Raw genomic sequence first — 23,346 nt, forward strand, 5'->3', positions numbered from 1 at the left:
TCATTAGTGATGGCACGAATAATCCATTTGGCATATAGAGCAAGGCCCTGCTTCTATGTAGAAAGTAGGCCAAGGCCTTTAGATTCTTTTGGGAGATAACAAAAATCCCAAGCAACTCTGTGAAAGCCATGATGATCAGAACTAGAAGCCAAGAGAAAATCATGGAGCAATCTTTCCAATTTCTAATAGGAGGTTTTAGAAGGAGCCCAACAAGAAGAATAAAAGACATGAGTAGCTGCAAGGACTTTCAAGCAAATCTGGAATTTGCCTGCAAGAGAAAGCGGTTTTGTAAGCCAATAATCGAGCTTCTTGGTAATCTTGGCAAGCAATGCATTCCAAAGATCAATAGGAGAAGCTTGAAAAGCAAGGGGAATGCCAAGAAAGCAAAACATATCCCCGTGAGCGACCCATTTCCATTCAAATTGGCTAAGCCAAGGTGCAACTAGCAAGAAAGATTAGTAGTAGCAGAGTGTTTTATGCCATTGAATAGCAGATCCAAAGGCTTGACAAAAAATGTCAAGGCAAATTAAGGCATTTTTGATGTTTTCTTCATCCTCCAAAAGAGTAAGAAAGGAATCATCAGCAAAATGACCATTGTCCAATTGGAAAGATGATTATGGCAAAGAAATGCCATGAACCAGTCCTGAAGACATGAAGTGGGCTAACAAATAGCCAAACCCTTCAGCAGCAAGAACATAAAGCGCCAGAGCGAGAGGGAAACCTTGCCTAATGGAACAAAAAAAGCCCAAAGGCATTAGATTAGGAATCATTGATGGTAATGCAAGCATTAGTATCACCAAAGAAGATTTCCATAGACTGCAAAAAATTGGGACCAAAATCAAGAGCCTGGAGCATAGCCAAGATAAAAGGCCATTAAATGTGATCATAGGCTTTAGCAAAATCAATCTTCAAAAATACAATCGGCTATTTGGACATGCGAGCCGACTCCATTCCTTCCCAGACATCAATAATGTTGTCAAGAATATATTTGGACTTGATAAAGCCTGTTTTCTTAGGCCGCATAATAAAGGCAGAAGGTGGAAAATTTTAAGAGAAACTGCCTTGGCAATAACCTTATAAGATACGTTCAGAAGGGTAATGGGCCTCCAATTGCAAATATCCTCAGGATCTCTAGCTTTAGGTATGAATTTAATATTTCCTTTATTGATAATGGCTCCTAAGCTTTTAGAATGATATGCTTCAAGATAAAGTTCGTGCAGATCAAGAAAATAAGCTCCTAGAGGTGTTTGCAAAATTAACAGGGAAACCCATCACACCCAGGGGATTTATCATCAACGTTGGCATAGATTGCCTCCTTAAGGTCTTGGAGGGTAAGAAGTTTCTCACAGAAAACACGTTGCTCAACTGCTAGGCAGTTTGGAGTAACAGAGATGCACTTTCTGAGAGCTTCCTCCTGAGCAACCAAATTTCCCTACGAGGCAAAAACATTCTTATAGTGATGAAAAAATGCTTGTAGGATGTTAGGGAGGCTAGAGAGAACATAAGTACCTTGTTTGATTTTTTAAAATCCCATGATTGGTATGATAGGCCTGAAGAGCCTAGAAGAACTCCTTCGAAGCCTTATCGCCAACCTCCAACCAATGGAGATGGGCTTTGATTTGGGCTCCTTGAGTGGCATAGTTATCAACAACCTATTGATCATGGAAAAGTTTAGCAAGCTAGATTTTCAATCCACATCAAAGGGATTAAGGGTGAGAGCCTCATCAGCTTTTTTGAGCACAGAAGAAGTGGAGTCATAAGACCGCTTTCTGAAAACTGCCAACTGTTGCCCATAGGTGCGTAGAAAGTGAGCAATTCTAGTAATGGCATCATTCCACCATTGGATCCACCCTGTCTAAGAATGTGGACATAGCTCCAGATTCTAGACACATAAGATATGAGAAATGGTGGAAGCATGCATCAACACAGATGTGTTAAGGAAGAATTGTGACTTGACAACTTTCTAGACAGTTGTTTGCCATGAAATGACAAAATAAATGGGATAGTGGTCAAATAACATCACATCTGGCAAGGGAATGATAGATAAATCATGATCCTCAAAAAAGGAGAAAAAAGATTGTGTAGTAATCATGGCATGATCGAGATGCTTAAAATGCAACAGAGCCAACTCGAAAGTTGGACCAAGTGTGCCAAACCCCACTATGCTAACAACGGTTAGTATTGGGATCAAAAAGGCCCAAATTATTGTGCATGTAGTACCAGGCTTCCCTTTCCCTATCTGTCCAGTGAAAGGGAAAAATGTCATCTTTTTCAAAGGCCACTTTGACCATATTGAAGTCACCACACATAACCCAAGTAGCTGGAGGCAAGTTATCAGCTAGCCAACCCCACATTTGAGATCTTTCAACAGCATTATTGGAAGCATAAACATTAATGACCCCAAAAGAATGATTATTAATGGAAAGAAAAATCCAAATAATTCTATCCATGGGGTTAGAACTGTGCAAAATAATAGCAGAATGAAGATGAGGTGATAGGAGAGTAACTACACCACCTTTGCTAGCTTCATGTTGAGAGAAAAATATAATGCCATTTGGCTAAATGACGCGACATGTAGAAGAAAGCATGAAACTAGAAATCTTAACTTCTTGCATAGAGAGAAAATCTAAATTACCAAGTCTATGACGTGTGCCCGAGACATAGTACGTTCACTAATACATTAGGGGTCAATTTGTGACGGCAGGCAAATGTAATGTGTTTTTGGCTTTTTTTTTTCAATTATAGCCCAACGACGTCGCAATTGTGATGCTAACGCGATATTAAAAAAAAAAATGTTGCTCATTTGCATTGACACGAAAATGATTGATCTTGGACTATAATATAGGAGGGCATGTCAGATATCGATCTATCTTTATACGTAACAACTCATTTTCCTTGCCACCCGAGATCAATTCGATTGTAGGGTTGGTCATGAATCTACATGCAGAGGAACTTTCTTTCATGATTCCTATCCCATCCACCTGGCAGGTCAGGTGTTCGTAGATTGATTCTGCAAATGCAAAGGTGGGGTTCACCACTATCTTATTCTCCGCTACTAGACGCAATGTCAGATGGATGGATGATTTAGGGCAAGTTTGAGGCGAGGCCATTTTTAGAGTCCTATTCACATTCTGACTTGAGTTGGCTTTGGTTTTGCTAGTGAAAGGGAGCAATGGAGCCGCTAAAGAAGTAGACAGAGTGGAAAGCCTCCCAGGCCAACCCCCCGTAAGTTTTGCTCAGTATGCTAGTTATATGAGCATTAATGAAAGGAAGGCCCTATTTTACTGGTTCTTCGAAGCTGTGAGGGATCCATCAGAAAGGCCTCTTGTTCTTTGGTTGAATGGAGGTATATTCAATCTTATTAATTAATGTCTTTCATTTTTGTTCATTAGAACATCTTCAATTTATTTATTTTCTAAAAATTGGGGTTCTAATACTGACAATTAATTTGGGGCTTTTGTAAGTTAAACCATAAAACTAGCAAGGGCCCTAGGTTGCTTCGAGATTATTTATTCAATGAATCAATTTCTTTGGATTCAAACTAACAAAATTAATTAGCAATGTCAATCCTAGATTTTTTACTTCTGTCAGAAATAGCTCTCAACATCTTCAATTGATTTGTTTATTCTTTTCCTAGGTCTTCCACAACTTGTTAGATAACTTGTTCATTCTCTCTTCATTCAATTTCCTCGTCATCACTTTCCTTTTTTATAGATTTATGAACTCTTCTTCTATCCTATTTAGCATCTAACCAAATAAGTACATTTTCTTTGTTCTTCCAACAATATTAGCAACAGCTTGGCCTTTACCCATTCTTCAAGGAGGAACCTTGACTTCGGACCTTATGCAAACATCCTTTAATTCGGCGATATATTTGCAAACTACATCAATGTCTTGCTTTATTTAAAACTTTTCAATGTGGACAGCCAAAAATTCAATAATCTATTTACAAGAAAGAAACTTGATTGTCTCTCATAATATTTTCTCAACATTCAAAGTCATGCCTTGATACCATTTGGTACAGCTAAAGGGTCCAACTATGCAAACAAGTACAAGCATACAATGGAACTCAATATATATCAAATAAACAATGATAGGCCTTTGTTGATCAGTAATAATGAAATACATTACAGTTTGTTAGTATGGGCTTACAAAAAAAGGCCTAAACCTTCAAAGATATATATGGGTGCAAATATGTTGTAAACCACAAAACTGTATGATATTACAATAAAATTCTATTGATATGAGCTATCAAAATATGAGCCTTAGCTCTAGGTTAAAATCTCTCAATTTGATCCATCGAGAATGCTACTTTACATTGCTCAGGAATTATGTTTATAAAGTGATCCTTAGCCTCTAAAATCATTTGTATCAGCCACAAGATGGCAAAAAACTTGATGCAAGATAGACTATCTAATTGTGATACATGTAGAAGGGAATCTTATACATCAAATGTAACTAAGAATGTGAAATGGATCTGTAAGAAATTCAAACCACAAATTTTTTTGAACTAGTGAGCTTGGAAATTTAAAAGTGTGGCTGCAAAGTTTAAATGGTTGCCACAAACTAAAAACTCCAATATGCCTATGAATGAGCCTAAAAATCATAAGCACCTTAGTGATGTGAACCACAAATTGTGAACATATGATGATTGGAACATTATAAAAAACCTGGATACAAATGCAAAAGGAAATTTTTTTTGTTGATGCAAGATTGCTCATACACCTTGATTGCTTGCATTGGCTCAATAGCTTAGAAGATCTGTTCATAATTACATCTATTCTTTCTAAAAATCTTTCAATCTCTTGGTTAATATAATTGTGGCCCTCATCACATTTTTGAAAACTTTGATACATGAGCAATGGTTTGAAGACATGTGCTCTATGACATGGTTGATGATGAGAAGATGCAAACAATTCAAGGTTGGTAAGTCAATTTGAATGGAAATCATCCTACATGCTAGCAAGAAGGCTAAGGAGGAAAGATGAATTTCCATCAACATTTATATCCTTGTTTAATTTAAGCCCTTCCAAGATGTTGTATAAATGGGATTTTTGTTCTAGAATTTCAAGGATTCTTATTTTCTATACAATGGAGAGATATACCCATCAAAATGAGATATGCAACAATCTTGTCAACTAGCATCTCAAACACCAAAATATTAAAGTTCCAATGACAACAAAAAATTAGTCATCCTGAAAATTGCGTTGATTCATTTATCCAATATTATATAAAAATAGCTTTCCATAATAAATTTCACAGAAACATTTATGATGTGAATTTAAGGAAGAAAGAAGTCAACGACAGAGCACTATCTCAAAAAACTTAAAAAGGGCTTCTTTCTTTGCTATGATGTTTATACAGGTCAAACACATAGAAGAGTTATATAGTAGTCAAACTTACTGGCAGAGCTTTTATGTACTCTAGAGTCATCTTGAAGTTGTTACCATCCAATGATCCTTGTTTTGAAGTTGTAGCAGTTGCTCTCTGTTACATTTTACCAATGGAAGAAATCATAATCTGTCAAGTTATAAATAAAAGCAACTCCTATTCAGTTGCAGTCTAGCCACATACAAATCTTTTCAAGTGCTTTTTATTTGTTAATGTGAAATAAGACACAAACAATGTAAATAATACATGAACCAGAAAAAAGGATTGCCTGCTTTCTTGGCTCAAAGAAAATTCTCATCGTATGTACAAGGAATGGAACCAATCCAGGATCATCAGGTTTCATAGGCCGAAAAGTGGAGAAAGGTAGCCTATACTGCATGACAATAAGTAGCAACCAATTTCAATAATTTGTGTTCACTGGTTTTAATCTTTAGAGATTTTATGATCACAATTAAATTATATTAATATGTGTATGTGTTGTAATCATTCATTGAATTTCAAAAACCAAAATTTGTCTACCCTGCCATAGCCTATACGTGTTGCAAATCGTGTGAAGTATAGTTTGCTTTGAGACGTATCCCTAGCTGGCGCAATTTCTAGTATTACAGTATACGCCTTTCCATCTCCACCAACAGAGAATAATATGCCTTCATATCTATCAACAACAAGTATAGAAAAAGTTTACAATTATTAAATGTTCAAAGGAAATTGGCAATGCACTGGTATATACAAAGCAACCCTATCAAGGGTATATACTCTAACCCTATAACTTTCAACAGTCCTTAGTTATGAAGCAAAGCAAAGGATTTTGTTATCCTTTGGGCCATGGAACCCCTGGTTACAACCCAACACACCATTCTTCTCCAATTCAAGCTTTTTAACTAGGGCTTTCTCACAAATAACCCTACACTCACTTTTGGGATGCAAACTTCGATCCTATATCTTGTACTTAACATATCTTGATATGTTCAAAAGGAAAAGCATATCCTTATTCAGCCCAAACACTCACTGCTCTACCCATGGCCCATGTTCCATGCACCCTTCAACCTGTCAACTTGCAAATTTAGTCAGCCACCTTGCTTATTCTTCAAAATCCTACATTATTATAACCAATTACATATTGTACAGGGGTTGGATCCATCCCACAGCCACAGTAACCATAAAAACTGGATAGATCCACCCAATTACATGTTTTTTTCAATACAATACAATGCACTATTTCAGGATAGTCACCTTAAAGAAAGCAAAAGCTATTAAGAAATGATTGCAAAGGGTTCTAAGAAAATTCTTAGATGTTCCTAAATACTTCCAAAACATTAGAATATAAGAAACATAAGAAAGAACCTTATTTGATACCAAACCGAATCTTTAAAAACCAGAAAAAACTATCACTATGACAGTAAATAGCAGAATTCCTTTATTTATTTCTTTTCTTGATACATTCGCTACTCCCTCGACTACTAATCTTGTGTCTTATAAAGGCCTTACTTTTCTAGACTTTTTTCCATCTAACTGACTCATAAAACTGAACCAAAGACCCCTTGGTTGCCAACTGTCCCTCATAACTGTCACATGACAGTAACAAACACTTTTTTAACAACACTCATTATTTGTTTTGTTATCCTTCGTGACAAGGACTTATAAAACCTTGTTTTTCATTCCTAGGGACTTCTAAAAGACTTTTAAAACAACCTTCACACCCCTATAATCTCAACTAACCCATTCAAGCCTTATTTGGCTTATGTTACCAACATTGGCAATTTACAAGATCTTGCACTTTTAGTACACTTTACACTAGTTAGAGCCTTATTACATTATGTAAACAATATTATTCATTGTCATCAACCTATAACTCTTCCTAGGATACTCTAGGACTTCAAATGACTTCACAATGACCCCTTACATCACATTGCCTGTTCTTGGCAATACATTACAATTTGACAACTTTATGAAATTCCTTACATTTTGATGGCTTCAATAGCCATAATCCATCATCAAATGACTTAAAATGTCTTCATTAGGCATTTATTTCCCTTGGTACCTTCATGGTCTTGTTCATGACTCCTGGTGTACCTTGTAGGTTCACGTGTCCCTTGGGTGCCCCTACACCATTGTACCACTTCACTAGATGTGCTTTCTACATCAGCCTTGTTTTTATCTTCAACAATTACATCTCAAGCAGTAGTTGTTAATGTCTATTGTGAATCATTATCCAGAGTAGCATCGGTGATGTTAACTCCCCAAGCTTATTGAGAAATTTTTAATGGCATTGGTGCATTAGAAATATTAACTATAGATGCCTGCTGAGAATTTTGATCCAAGTTTGTGGACATTTGATTTAAATTTTCTATCATTTCTTTAGAGGGCAAGACAAATTCCAGCTGTCCCTATCTAACTATTTCGTTTCTTCAATATGCCCTATGGATGACCATTTCATTTCTTCAATATGCCCTATGGATGTCCCTATCTAACTATATATCTTTTAATTGCATATAATAACTAATTTATGTGCTGTTTCATGACTATGTTTGACTCATATAATTGTGATCTCTCTAGCACTATGATGTCGTTTAATATGTCTTGCTAAAGCTTGTAAATTTTGTTCCTTTTGCCATGTCATGTAATATGTCTTGCCTTGTAGCTTATATGTTTTGAAATTATTGTTAGGCCTTGTAGCTTGTACAATTTGATTGCTAGAGAGCTTCTACAGCTAAGCAAGAAGGTCATTGCATGAGTTATAGCCACGCGCTCGGGTATGAAAATTGAATATTTTTTAATCTAATGTATATTTTGACTAGAATTTTAGCTTATATGTTTTGAAATTGCTTTTAGTGTCTTAATGTTGTAAGGTCTCTTGAAATAAGACCTTCAGGCGGTTGGTCAAAGTTTTACAAATAATCTTATCCACAAATTTGCCTAGAGCAATTGACTGAATGTTATAAAAGGTGATTGGGTTAAATGTCTTAGGAATAAAGTCAAAGAAAGTATTTTTAAAATATTAAAGTATTTAGATAGGTCTAAGAAGATTTGTGTACTTTCGACAGTTTTGCTTAGTTTGTGAAAGTTGTAGACTGAAGTTTTCATAGCCCGATTTTTGCTTCCTACGAAGAACGATCATGTCAGATAATATAAGTGAAGAGAAAAATAGGGAGACAATCACTAGATTGTGGTCTAACTTGAAAAGAAAAGGTGATGGAAAATGTTATTGTCCTTGCAAAATTTGTAAGGGCTTAAACCATAGAAGACTGCTAATCAAAATAGTTAAGAGACATTATAGGGAGAATGGTCACATTGAAGGGGGGCATGACTATCATCGACTGGTAAGTTGTTCATTATATAATTTTAACAATTTATATACATATGAAATCACTTGATGATGAGTTGATGATCATGGTTTATTTATGTTAATCAATTTTATATAGGTTGATCTCCCCAGGGAAGTACATGATATGAACCGCAACAATCTGAAGAATATGGTTTTCGAAGTGGAGAAACATGGAGGTGCGAATATCCAAGGTGAAGATAATGATCCCATGGAAGATGATGATCATGCACCAGAAAACACAATTGAAGATGATGGTATAAATACATTGATCCATGACACATTTAGTCCAAGCGTATCTGATCATGATGATGATGATAGCCTCGATGTACCTCTACTTGAGAAGGCATACAAGCCCCTATACAAAGAATCCCAAACAACTCTTCTCTCTACTATATTGTTGTTGTTGAACTTGAAGGTTATGAATGGTTTATCCAACATAACAATGTCATGTATGTTAAGGTATGTCATATATCTCTTTATAGTTAACAAAGGGTGAATAATGTACCACTAATATTGTTTATATTAACAACTTATATTTTTTGTTGTAGATTGATAGGCAAGTTTCTGTTACCACCATCAAATATTCTACCTTGCTCATATCAAGAATTATCTACTGTTATGAAAGATATTGGAATGGAGTATGAAGCAATACATGCTTGTCCCAATGATCATATTATATATTATAAAGAACATGAATTTGCAACACAATGCCCTGTATGTCATACGAGTAGATATCAAATAGATCGACTAACAAAAAAGGTGCCTCAAAAGGTTCTTCGTTACATCCCCATTATTCCACGAATGCGACAATTATTCATGTGTAGTAGCTTGGCTCAATTTATGGATTATCATGCACACAATAGAAGTCGAGATGACATTATTCGAATCCCTACGGATGGTTCAACATTTATGCACATAGAGAAAATGTGGCAACACTTCAAAGAAGAACCTCATAATCTCAGGCTTTCATTGGCCGCGGACGATGTCAATCCATTTGGAGAGATGAGATTTGTTTACTCGGTGTGGCCTATTTTTGTTATCAACAATAACATTCCTCTGTGGATGTCAATAAAGAGGCAGCACATTATGTTGGCAATGATTGTTCCAGGTATCTTATCATTTGATAGTTATTAATTTACATGTACTTACAAATCTTGCAGTAAAATGGTCACAATAATTATGTAATGTTACTATTCATTCAAGTAGGTAAATATCAAGTAAAAGATATGAATGTATATATTGAGCCTCTTATCAACGAGTTGGTGGAGTTATGGAACAATGTCACTATGTATGACGTGTCTAGACCAATAGGACAAAGACAATTTCAATTCCATGCAATACTTGCATGGACAATACATGATGCCCCAGGGCCAACACATTTTTTTGGTATGTTATAGTGAATTCAAGTTGCGCATGATAATTCTAATTATAAAAATCAACATATTTAATAATCCAATTATACCATTATCTTGTAGGTCTTCAAACAAAGGGAAAATTTGCATGTCCAGTTTGTGGTTCAAAGATGAAATCTCGTCATTCAAAAAGTTTAGGAAAGCAGGTGTTTGATGAGTGTAGACACTTCCTCCACAGGAATCATAAGTATCGAAGTACGGAAAAATATCTTTTCAGTGGGAAAGAAGAGACTACATCAAAGCCATTAAGAATGACGCCTCGCATATGGAAGTTGGAATATAATAGAATTAATCATCGAGGTAATGTCGTTCCACCTAATGGTTTATGTTTGTAATTTATATATTTCTATTGTAATTTTTGTTTACTAATTGTGTAATTGATGATCGTGAAGGTCGTCAAGGCAGTACTAACAACCTTCCAAAGGGACTAAAAAGCTATCCTAGACAATTTAGTAGGTTGCCCTACTACGAGCACTTACAAATTGTGCATTTGTTTGATACTATGCATATTGGAAAGAATATAATAGAGACATTGTGAAAAATATTGGATGGAAGGCGTGACAAAGAAAAAATTGTCAAAATTTGTAATGACATTCATGAATTCAATCATGCATTGAAGAATTTCATTCAGTCAAATAGCAACAGAGATCAAATTAATATAAATGCCCTTCCTTGGTTATTAACGGAGTAGAAAAGTGATGCCATAAAAGAAGTCATACAAAAAATTTGATTTCCCACAGGATTTTCTATGAACATAAACAATCTCATATAAAAAAAAAGTGAATTTGGGCCAGGGCTCAAAACACATGATTGGCATACTTTCATCAAGGTAAGTTATGTTCTTTTGTATTTACAATATACTCATAAACTACGTGTACTGTTCGTTATGTTATGTTAGAAAATAATGAAATGATTGGTTTATAATTACTGTAGTACGTGCTTCCTCTATCTCTCCTAGAGCACTTCAACAATAACATCAAACAAGTGATATACGATCTTCGAAAATACATGAGGTAAGCAGTAATATCTATTCAATTTGTTATATATATTTATTATATTCGTGATTTGTTTTTCTTGCTATGTAATCTATTGTATATTATTTTTTAAAGTCTCGTATCTATATATTTTTTGTGACTTGAATCTCTTAATGTAGGTGGTTGTCATCTAAAGAAATCCATAAAGAAGATATAAACTATTGGAAGAGAAGAATTCCTCATTTATTGTGTGAAATGCAAAAGTGTCTACCTCCAACTTTTTTCAATGCACAGGAACACTACCTCATACACCTAGTTGAGGAGATTGAATTGTGTGGACCTGTACACACTAGGTCAATGTGGATGGTTGAGAGGCACTTGAAATATTTGAAGGCTTTGGTTCAACAAAGAGCACATCCCGAGGATTATATGGTAGAGGGATATATGGTATACCAGACTATGGTGTACATTACTGAATATCTTCCTAAGTTTGCATCAAATATCCATGTAGATCGCATTTGAGATCTCAAGCCTTTTAAAAAATTAGAAGGGGAGTACTTGATGGGGAAAAGTACATTGAGGAAAGTGAGAGGTAATAAATTATAAGATGTTATTGTAATAAATTATTTCTTAATCTTCAAAATAAATTGGTTGTAAGTTGTCTATTTTTTTTTTGTACAGGTGCTCAAGAGTGGGATGCACTACATTCTTATATTGCAAACAATCTTGATTGGATGACGGTATGGATTGAACGATGTCAACATTCTGGTCGCACATTAACATGGGAAGGTGTATCTTCATTGGTTAAAGAAGCTCATCATAATGGAGATTCCAATGTTACACAAAGGGAAATAGATTTAGCACGTGGTTTAAGAGATTTCCAGGTACGTACAAATTTATTAATCTCCCGTATGTTTATCAACTCACGATACAATAATTTTGACATGTTTCACATATTATTGCAGGTTAAACACCACAAGGCTATGTTTTGTAATGGTCAAAAATTTTGCGTCAAAGTGTTGGATGACACGAAGAAAACTTGTGATTCAGGAATAACTGTAGTCTTTCAAGTGACTAATATTTCATCTAGAAATGACTTACATCCTTGAGTGTCTGAAAATTGATACTATGGTATTTTGGATGATATACTTGAGTGTGACTTTAGTTCCTTCAAATTAGTACTCTTCGTTGTCAAATGGTATAGGCTATGACTTAATCCAAATGATCCTAATAGAACTGTTATTGAACATGATAATGGATTTACAATGGTTAATACAAGGTCGTTTGAGCTAGTTGGGGATGAGCCCTATGTTCTTCCAAGCCAATGTGAGCATGTATTTTACTCAGAGGTTCCACATAAACCGGGTTGGTCATTTGTTGTTAGACATGAACTGAGAGGAAGGCCAATAAAGTATAATGTGATGGAAGAAGAAGATACTAAAGAAGTAGAAGATGATGTAGATGGTGATGACGATCGACATTTATTGGATGATGTTCTTGACACAAATTTTCATGAATAAGAAGAAGAAGATGATGATGATGATGCTACTACTGATGATGATGATGAAGATGATGTTAATGTTGATGATGATGTTGATGATGATGACGACGACAACAACGACAATGACGACGACAACGATGATGATGGTGAGGATGATGATGATGATGATGATGATGATGATGACAAGGATGATGATGATGATGATGATGATGATGATGATGATGACGAGGATGATGATGATGAAATTTAGAGGTATGCCATCAATCCTTAATCTATTTAATATTCATTTCTTGATAGAAATATATTTGTCTTATATGGTTACATAGTTTATTCATTATCTATTTAAAAGCTACAAGTTTCAACTACAAATAGAATACTGCTAATCTAAATTAACTATTAATCTAAACTAATTAAATAAAACTATTTAAAACACATATTGATGCATGAATGTATTGAGCCTTATTTTCTTTCAAGTCAAAAGCATTTGTAAGTGTTTAGTTTAGAAAAGGGAATTCATTAAATATCTATAAAAGCGAGTTGTACCTAGAATAAAATTCATAGGGAAAACATAATATAAGTGCTTACCCAATTTGTTGGTTAATAATTCTACCTCTATATGTGATGCAGAGACCCTAGGTGGACTTGCAATCATTCATAACAAGAGGGACTTCCATAGTGTTCTCACAACACCAACCAAGCATCTTCATAAGATCCATGTCCTTGATCCAAGCCAACTCCATAACCTATCAGAGTGCACACCAAATCCTTATGCCACCTTAGGTTCTACATCTTTGGAATAATCCCATGAATGTCCCTCAATCCATCCAATGGATTCATCCAAGCAATCTAATCAACAAACTATCAAATGCTCACAATGCCTCAATAGGCACCAAACTTGACTTCACCTTAACTAGGTGTTTCCTCCACCTCCACACACATCAAACAACTTCAAATAGCATATCCCCATGGTGACTAAGCCCTCAACTCATCAGTTGATACAAAAACCCAGTTTTAGCCCTTCAGTAGGCCTACTTCCCTAGTAGGCTTATAATGTGAGCCTGATTTAAGTGTTATATTGTGTACCTTTTAATGTTTTTAATTTTTATGTGATGTTTATGATGGATTTGATTATGATTATGATGTGATTATGCTCACGATAATTGAATTACATTTGCAGGAAACTGAACCCCTTTCAAGAGCATCCCACACAATCTCATGGATCGAGAGGTATAAGTTAATACTCCTTATAGACTGTCTATTAATACAATTATCAATAGTAAGATTAAATACTCCTTATTTAATACACTTATCAATAGTAAGATTGATGTCTTCTAAGATCTCTCCCATTTGCAGGTACCAGCGAATGGGTATTTGTTAGAAGTGTCTTCCTCGAGTGAGGGAAATATAGGAATAGAAAAGGAAAGTGAGACATGTAGTTTATCTAGAATAGGGAGATTAACTAGAGGTCAAAGGACTAGAAGGAAATTCAATAAATGCATGAAATTTTTCCTTGCTCAAGGGGGGTCATGTTCTTATGATGATGAGATGGAAGGTGACATCGAGGTGCCCTTGAGGTACCAACATCTACAGAAACATTGGGTACCCAAAGAACTTCCTCCAATAAACACTGATTTTTGTGTTAACGAGAGGATATGTCTCATAACACCATCATCATTACATGGTTTGGGCCTATTTTCTATGGATGGCATAAAGGTTTCTTACAACTAAGCTTCTGAATTGATGGAGTATGTTGGACCATGTTACGATTACAAAAGTTGGATGCATGTTGTTCAATATAAAATAAGTATGCATAGGTATGCCCTCTTGAAAAATTATATACAACAGCAAGACAATAATCAAAGTAAAAGTGTGGCTATATACATTGATGGAAGGCCAAAAGAAATAGGAAGTATTGCAGGTTTTATAAATAGTACATGACCTGGGTCAACTATAAAGCAACCCAATTGCATATTTGAGGTGCACGAGGGAAATCGTGTATTCATCTGTGCGATAAAATCAATACGTGCAGGGGAAGAGCTTCTCATTTATTACAATTTGAACCGCATAGATACAAACGAGGCTACTATCATGGGGGTGGTACATACTATTAAACCAACTTCTAATCAATGACTCCAACATACCATTTAGTCAATAAATTTTTGGCTAACATTTTTATACTTGATCTTTGACATAGGGGCACAATATGGAGCAATTGCCCAGAGGGGATGTTGGTGATGTTCTCGGCTCATCTACACATGAGCAGGTAAAACTCCTTGTAATTGTGAAAACTAGATAGAAGCAAAATGTTATTTTTTTAATGTTGTTTTCTTCATTGTTTTGGAGTAATTTTGATAATACTAATACTATTGTTGTCTCAAAGGGCCAGTGGTCAGAGGGAGGGAAAGGAACCTATGGTCCCTCATCAGCCCCCCCCTGAGGAGGACCCTTTCTATATTGATTTAGCAAAGACCGATGACCCGATCGGTTCGATTAAAAAGGTGCTAAAGAAAATTGGCAGAGAAATTATATGTTTGGCAACAATAAAGCCTACTACTTAGGAAATAAAAGATAGGGGATTTGAATTTTTGCACACCTCTGAAACCTTAAAAGTAAGTATTAATGAAATTTTTAATTATAACAAGAGTTCAATAATGGTTTTTATGTTATGCTCTTTTATGGCATTAATTAAAATATGGATGCATTGTCTTTACAGAGTTTTTTGCATGATTTCGAGCCCCATTCACATGATGAGGGTGCTATAGGTGGTTTAGGTAGATTGCATGTTCCATTCTCCACTTGTGTTTTCCACTGAATATATATAGGAATGATCATAATCATTGACAATACATGCTCGAACAATCCTTTTTTTTAATGCTCTAACAATCTTGTCCATGCTAGTCCACACATTCTATATTTATGCATGCTCTAACAATTTTATTCTTCAGCTTCAAATCAATTGTATCCCATGATGACGCTGCCTCCATCCAAGACAACCACAAATCTCTTTCCGACTACTGAGTCGACAACACACAGCTTACAGGCATCGACTATTGCACCATCTACTGGTACACAAATCCCTCTTTTTCTCTCTTTTTTTATGTGTTTAAGTGTTATGTGTTTATGATGTAGATTGTAATGAACCCCCTTTGGTAGTCACTCAATGTTTAAACTTTTTCACAATTTTTCACAAGGCCTTAGAAAACAGGGCTATTAAGACCTCTCAGGACAAAAATGCTAATAACTCACAAACCACAATTTTAAATTGAATCAAATCAAAGCCAAAACCTTCTGAACACACATCCACCACTAATTCACTTGCCGAGTAATCATGAAAGTACTATACGGAACCCTAAAATTCACTATAACAACAATTTTACCAGTAAATTAGAGGTTTTTATTCATTTTCTCCAAGCATCTACTACAACCTGATCTCTCCCTCCAACTAAGACCTCAAATGACATATTTGTAGGCCTATATGACCATTGGAACAACCAAATAGCTGTTTCCAACCATGAAACAAACAAGCAACAACTTTTTGTAATTACCGATCAACATTTTAAAAGTTGTCAGCAACTTTTAGGCAATTTTTGCATTTTTTGGAAATCGGTAAGTCTAATGAACTTAACAAGTGCATGGTCATTTCTCTAGGCCTATATTGACTCAAACACCCTATTCTAAGGCCTTTTGGTCCCATTTGAGTCACTTGGTTTATAACCACACCAAAGTGCTAATGGACCTTACATGTGCCTTTATTACAAAATATTACCAAACATGGACCGACTTACTAAAGTATGGAACAAACCTTGTTAAAACTTCCTAAATTGCTTGAATCCACCCTTCCATGGAGTGGGTAGGTGTCCTGCCTCCTAAGTACTTGTTCCCTACTTATTCCCCTGCCCCCTAGGTTAGGTTCCCTGCACCATATTCATGTGCTTGATCATGCAATGAGATGTGAATAAATATTGCTTTTATTAATGAAATAATTGTCTAATATAATGTCCTTGATTTCATAGAATGATTAATGTGATAAAATCTTATAAAATCTTTCTAATGGCTCAAACACTTTTAAACAAACCCTCTCAGATGTTTTCAAGCAGTATTTAGTCATTCCAACCCTCAGATCATCATATTCACCATGTGGTGCCTTGCAAATGCACCTTTACTGTTTGGTTCAATAGTCAACCTGCCCTTCCTTTCTTTGTTCACTATCACCTGCATCTAAATCATGTTAAAGTCATCATATTTACAAGCCTTAGTACCTCTCCCACAAGTTACATTTTAATCACAGAAAGTGGGAGAGGCACATTTTTCCAAATTACTTCAAAATAGTGATAGACTATCACGTTTCCTGTGACAACAGAGATCTAAAAAGTAGTTTTGCATGAGAATAACTTACAAAACCCTTGCAAAAAGTTAACCAAACATGACAATCTCTTCAAGAAGCAAAATAGTAACTTTTGAATGGCAAGAACCTTATTGAGTTACTAGTCTAAATCTTGCAAATTAGAAAACTGTCCTTGTGACAGTGAAGTGCAGAATTCTTTTATTTATATCTTTTCTTCGTACACAAAAACCCCTTTTCTTGACTAAAACACTTGTGTCTTATAAAGACCTTGCTTTTCAAGCCTTTTTCCCATCTAATTGACTCATCAAACTGAACAAAGATTCCTTAGACGCCAACTGCCCTTCATAACTGTCTTATGATAACAACAAACATTATTTTTTTTACAACTTTTTAACATCAATTATCATTTGTTCTTTTATACTTCGTGACAAATACTTATGAAACTTATGAAACCTTTTGCAATAGGAGCTGCAACATCATTTCCTGGATGTTCCTATGTTCCCAGTACGGGAACGGTGAAGGATGTCATATTGATCATCAGCGACGATGAAGGCATTCCATTAAAAGTAGCCAAAGTTCTAGGTACTTTAAAGTTATTATTATTCTATAGTGATATAATAGTAATTTAGTTTTTGATCACTCTTCATCGATTAATGATCCCATGATTGTTTTGTAGGGAATGATGTTTTTTGGAAAAAACTTGGTGATGAGTGTTTGTGAAAATTCAGACCCACCGTGTGCACCTGGTGGAACATCATATCCTAACTAAAACCCCAAACCACTATTTTGATTTCATATCATTGCTAGAATAGTTTTCCTTTTCATCCATTTCTTGAACTATATTAAAGGTAGCTTCACTTCATTTATGAGTCTAACATGTTTTTTTTTACTTAAAAGGTGGAATAACCAAGACAAAAAGTTGAAGGATGATCTTATAGCGAGCATGACCCAACTCTTTGGACCTCGTGCATTCGAGAGAAACAAGCTCCTTGAAAGAGATGGTTCATGTTTGAAGTATATTAGGGACCAGTACAAAAAAAATTTACAGGATAACCCCAGGTACGAGCGTTTGCCCTATGTTCCTGAGGCTAAGTGGCAGGCTCTGATTTTGGATGGAAAGTATAAAGCTGACAAGAAAAATGAAATTACACTAATAGAGAGTACAACAAGTTATGTGATACTATTGAGAATGTAATTATGTACTAATTAACCTCTATATTTATACTATCTAACATATTTCAAACTTTTCATAGATTGCCTGACACATCAAAGGAAACAAAGGCAAGACTAGAAAAACACGGGACACACAAGCTTAGCTTTGGTGGTTTTTCGAAACTTCAAGCAAGAGTTGTAAGTATTAGTAAATAAAAAACTGTATCAATTTTTTTATATATTATGATGGGAAATGCTAGGATAGACTAGCTTGTCTATGCTCCTGATCCTCAACTTGGATCTCAATGTTCCTCCACACCAATATATGATGCAGAGTAACACACTTTGGAAGCACCAAAAAACTCCTAGCACCTTGGAACAACTAAGAAATTCAAGTTATAACCCCAATCCTCTATTCTCCACAAGAATATTCAAGGCTTGATTCACCGTCAAACAAGGAACTAATCTGTTGTTACAACTGCTCCTTTAATTCATGGACCCAACTCATCACATAAGGCTACATACTAGCTACTTCTCCCTTGTACCATTCAAGGCCTCATACACCCAACCTTGAAACCAAGTGTTTTGGACAACTCCAACCCTCTAACATAAATGGAAACCAAAACAAACATCAACACAACCCAAAACAAATCAAGTCTAAGGAAAACTTGTTGTTACCAGTCACAGGGCAGATTGCAACGCTTGATCTTTATTCTACACACCCAACCAAGAGTGGAATTGGATCCTCTAGGACTCCCAAACACCAAAGACAGTTTAGAAAAACACCAACATGACCAAAATAAGGTGTAACAAGGGTTGGAAACCCTGCTAACTATTTACCATGCAAGTAAAATTCAAGTAAAATAATGCAAGTAAAATTCACCTAACTGTTAACTACCCTGCTAACTGTTAACTACCCTCCATTGGTTGATGAAAAAATGCAAGAAAAATTCACCATACCATGCAAAAATGCAGGGCTTAGAGTTCAAGAGATGCCTCATAGAAGAGGATAAGAGAATTGGCTTCCAAAAAGGCTATAGAGCTGTGGCTGAATGACTACGAGCTGAAATTAGTGTGGAAGGTTCTAATAATGATGCATCCGAGCCACAAGTAAATAAGCTAAATGAAATTTATTTCAAATTGAATACTTTAGCAATTAGTCTATTTGATGTTAAGTTCCAATATAAAGTAAGTATATCTATTTTAAGCAAGCAATGATAATAATGTGTAGGATGTTGGAATGTAGCCTGACAATCGTTCTACACAATCTATGGATGCTGAAGGTTCGCATGATGTGCATCCCAGTGGTGGAGGTATACATTTTCTATTAAATTTTTTATATGTAATTGCAATTGGTGTTTGGATTAACGTAACATTTTTTATAGTTGTTGTAGAGGATCGAGGGGTCGATGTTCATGAGTGTGTTGACGTTGAGTCAAGACAAAATGATGTGGTTAGATCAGGTAAAGAGCGCCACAATTATGTTATTTAAAATAATTAAATACTTGTAACAATTATAATAAATTATTTTTAATTTAACTCTTTTATTTGTTATTGCAGAGGACCCCCCTTTGCAACAGCATAGGAATTTGAGATCATCAAGAATAGAGAACAAAACAACTGATGAGGGGGGAATTGATGATGACACTGATGCTCCTCTTAGATCTTACATATAAAAAAGAAATAGAAAGGAAAAAAAGAAATGATTGTCATCTACATACCTTAATTGATAATGACTAAATTTTACGTCTCAATGAATTTAATTATGTGCTAATGAATGTTCATGAATTATGTGTTAATGTAGAATATTGATGAATGTTGCATGTTAATGAATCTAATGTGTTAATGAATGTTATCATGTGATATTGATTGAATGTTATCATGTGATATTGATTGAATGTTACATTTTATTAATGGTTGAAAGAATGAATGAATGTTAGATGTTAATGAGGAATGTAGAGTGATGTTAGGGGGAGGGGGGTGGGGCCAAATGAGCTTCCACCTTCACGTGGTTGGCTCTGTTTAGTAGAGAATATTAAACTATTCTCAAAATAAAGTGAAGCTCAATAAGATACTAAATATTTCTCTATTTTGTCCTATGTTTAGACCGTTGTCCTATGCATCTAAGGCTTCATGCTATGAACTATCATGAAGTTCTAAACTTGTAGCTTTTTTATTGCATCCTTGGATCTCAACACTATCTTGGGACTGTGTTATCACCAATGATACGATTATCATAATTAACTAGGGAAACCCTTGATCAGCACTATCTTGGGACTGTGTTATCTGAATATGTCGTTGCTTAGGAGAGGTTATTTTAAGCAAAGGGAATTAGGATTTGGTCATATTAGATAGCTTTCCTGACAAATATATCTAACTCTTGGGCTTCAAATCAATTATATCCATGAGTTCATGGTCAGATACAAAGCTTACCTCCAAGTTCCAAATCTTCCCACCCATACTCTCTGAATTTTATATTGAATAGGCCCTCTGTCAGTTCACTAAGAATAGCTATTGCTTGTGCCAAGAGAGTCTGAGATATTGCAATATGGAACTATTTCCCATAATCTTTGCTAAGTTGAAACACTGCAAACTCCAGCTAGGTTCATGGAGAACATTATAATGTTATTGTACACCTATTTTCTTAAATATGTACCCTACTTGTGGAGCACCTTGAAATAGGACAAACCCCATTTTCTAAGCTAAAAGGCCCATGTATGCTTATACACAGCTAAACGAATAGACATATATTATGAGAACAAGATTGGTGCATGAGAGTTCAGATAATAAACATCTTGTGTTTATTTTTATGTGGTAGAATTATGAATTACCATCAGACAAAGAATCTACAAATTGTTCAAATTTTATAAGCACAAATATTATATTCATATTCATTGTTAAGATTTAATAAATAACAAATTTTTGGTCACGAGACAACCAACTTCATTGCTGGATACTTGCATTTCAACAGATTACATGCTTCAGTGAGAATAAAACAAATATAGAAGAATAATGAACTGTGGTGGATGATTGAACAGAGTCCAATTTCTTGGACAGTTTAGAGTGACAGATTAAAAGTCAAATTATAATGACCAAATGTTGAAGTTTAGATTATGCTACACTGGGTCCCATACCCAGACCAGGTCCAATTCGTACAGTTTGTAGGCCTTCCCCGAGTCTGTAATAGATGTATCTGGAATAATTTGGTCAGGACACCCATGCCCTTGCCATATCAAGGCTGAAGTTGGATCCCCACAGCCGATCTTGGGAATAAAACAGTATGAAAAATTACAAAAAAAGAATAAAATACTGATATGTATATATCTTTAGATGTTTTATGTAATTATTGAGTGTTGGAAGTAGTTTGATCACTAATGATTTCTTTGTTTTATACATATGCCATAAGTATTAAACCTTTATAACTTTTGATTTAATATTTGGCATTGAATTATTGATTGTGTTTCATGGTTAATTTAGCTTGTTTTGTGCAAAATGTGGCTGTTTCTAATTTTTATTTATTTATAATGTACTTTTAGCATGACTGCTGAAATGTTACATAGCTAGCTATTAATGACAAGTGTATTTTGATTCACTTTTTTTCAGCGGAATGCCAGAATGCAAACTTGGACTCAATGACAGGGTGCTACTAGAAGCTCAAGGCAAAGTGTCAAAGGGTAAAGCAATTGATTTGGATGACATCAAGTTTCATCAGTATGCAATCAAGCTCATTTTCTTATTCAATTCCTTAAACTATCATTATTTTGTTTTATACTAAAGTTCTTGCAAATTCCTTTGATGTTGCACTTAGTCTTTTTTTCCCTTGAAAAGGCGTATGTTAATTTCTATTACTTCTATCAGGTGTGTTCGTCTTGCTCGTTTTGAAAATGATAGAACTATATCCTTCATACCTCCTGACGAGACTTTTGATCTTATGAACTATAGGCTTAGCACACAGGTTTGTTCAAGAGAATGCAATTGTCAAATCATTGGAGGTCTGTTACAAAGGATTTTTTATGTTATATATTTTTATTACTTTGCAGGTAAAGCCATTGATATGGGTTGAAGCTCAAGTAGAAAAGCATTCAAGAAGCCGAGTAGAATATTTGGTGAGAGCATGCAGCCAATATAAAGATCACGGGTTTCAAGTTATCTCTTTGGCTTATGTATGCCTTTATTTTAGATCTCAAATATCTTCTATTTAGATAGATCTTTCTAACATGTTGGCTACATGGACTGGTTTGAGTATGATATTTCTATATATTGGCTAATTTGTCTCATGGTTTTCTTTAACTTTGCAGTATAGCAACAAATGTTGAAATTGAATTGCCAGTACCAGCTTATGCATCTACACCTCATGTATGCACATCAATGGGTTCTTTTGCATACTCCCCAGAGAGGGATGCTTTGCTTTGGAAAATAAAATCATTTCCTGGTGGAAAGGTATCTTGTAGGTTTCATTGGTTTTCTTGTTCAAGGATAGTTACCATGGTTCTGGATCATGATGTTTTAGTTTCATGATTAACTTATTATGTGGGTTTTGATTCAGGAATACATATTGAGGGCTGAATTTAGCCAATTAATAGTACCATGGCTCTGGATCATGATGTTTTAGTTTCTTAATTGACTTATTATGTGGGTTTTGATTCAAGAATACATATTGAGGGCTGAATTTAGCCTTTCTAGCATAACTGCTAAAGAAGCAACCCCAAAAAAGTGGGCACCTATTCATGTCAAATTTGAGATACCATATTTTACTGTATTAGGAATTCAGGTCATTTCTTTACCTTAGTTTACAAATGTAGATTATTGCTTTTGCGAGTATCACTAGCTCATTTACATGATTTATAAATTATGAAAAAATTTGGGCCTGTTTAGGCCTTTTTGGGCTGACACTATAGATTTCTGGACTCCATTGAAGTCACCACAGTGTTGGACCCTTTTTTCTGTTCACATCTATATTTCTGATGAGAACAAGCTCATTGCTTATATTTATATTGGCCTCAGTGAAAATCATTATACTTTTTAAATATTTATCTCCACAAGTAAATTTTTGCATTGAATAAATGATTTAGAATTTATATTTTGTTCATTTATATTTAGGCTACTACTTTATAAAAACTTTCTTTCCTTGCAATTCTTTACTGCAGGTCAGGTATCTAAAAATCATTGAAAAGAGTGGATATCCAGCATTGCCATGGGTTAGGTACATTACAATGGCAGGTGAATATGAACTAAGAATGATCTAG

The 23,346-nt window shown here is 35.0% G+C and overlaps 1 pseudogene; it reads left to right on the forward strand.

The window, feature by feature from the left end:
- Window positions 1-227: 227 nt before the first annotated feature.
- On the forward strand, window positions 228-23,346 carry LOC149564995 (AP-1 complex subunit mu-2-like; annotated as a pseudogene).

This window comes from Cupressus sempervirens, chromosome 3, assembly GCF_028749045.1.
Source record: "Cupressus sempervirens isolate cs-2001-9-10 chromosome 3, ASM2874904v1, whole genome shotgun sequence".
Taxonomy (NCBI): Eukaryota; Viridiplantae; Streptophyta; class Pinopsida; order Cupressales; family Cupressaceae; genus Cupressus; species Cupressus sempervirens.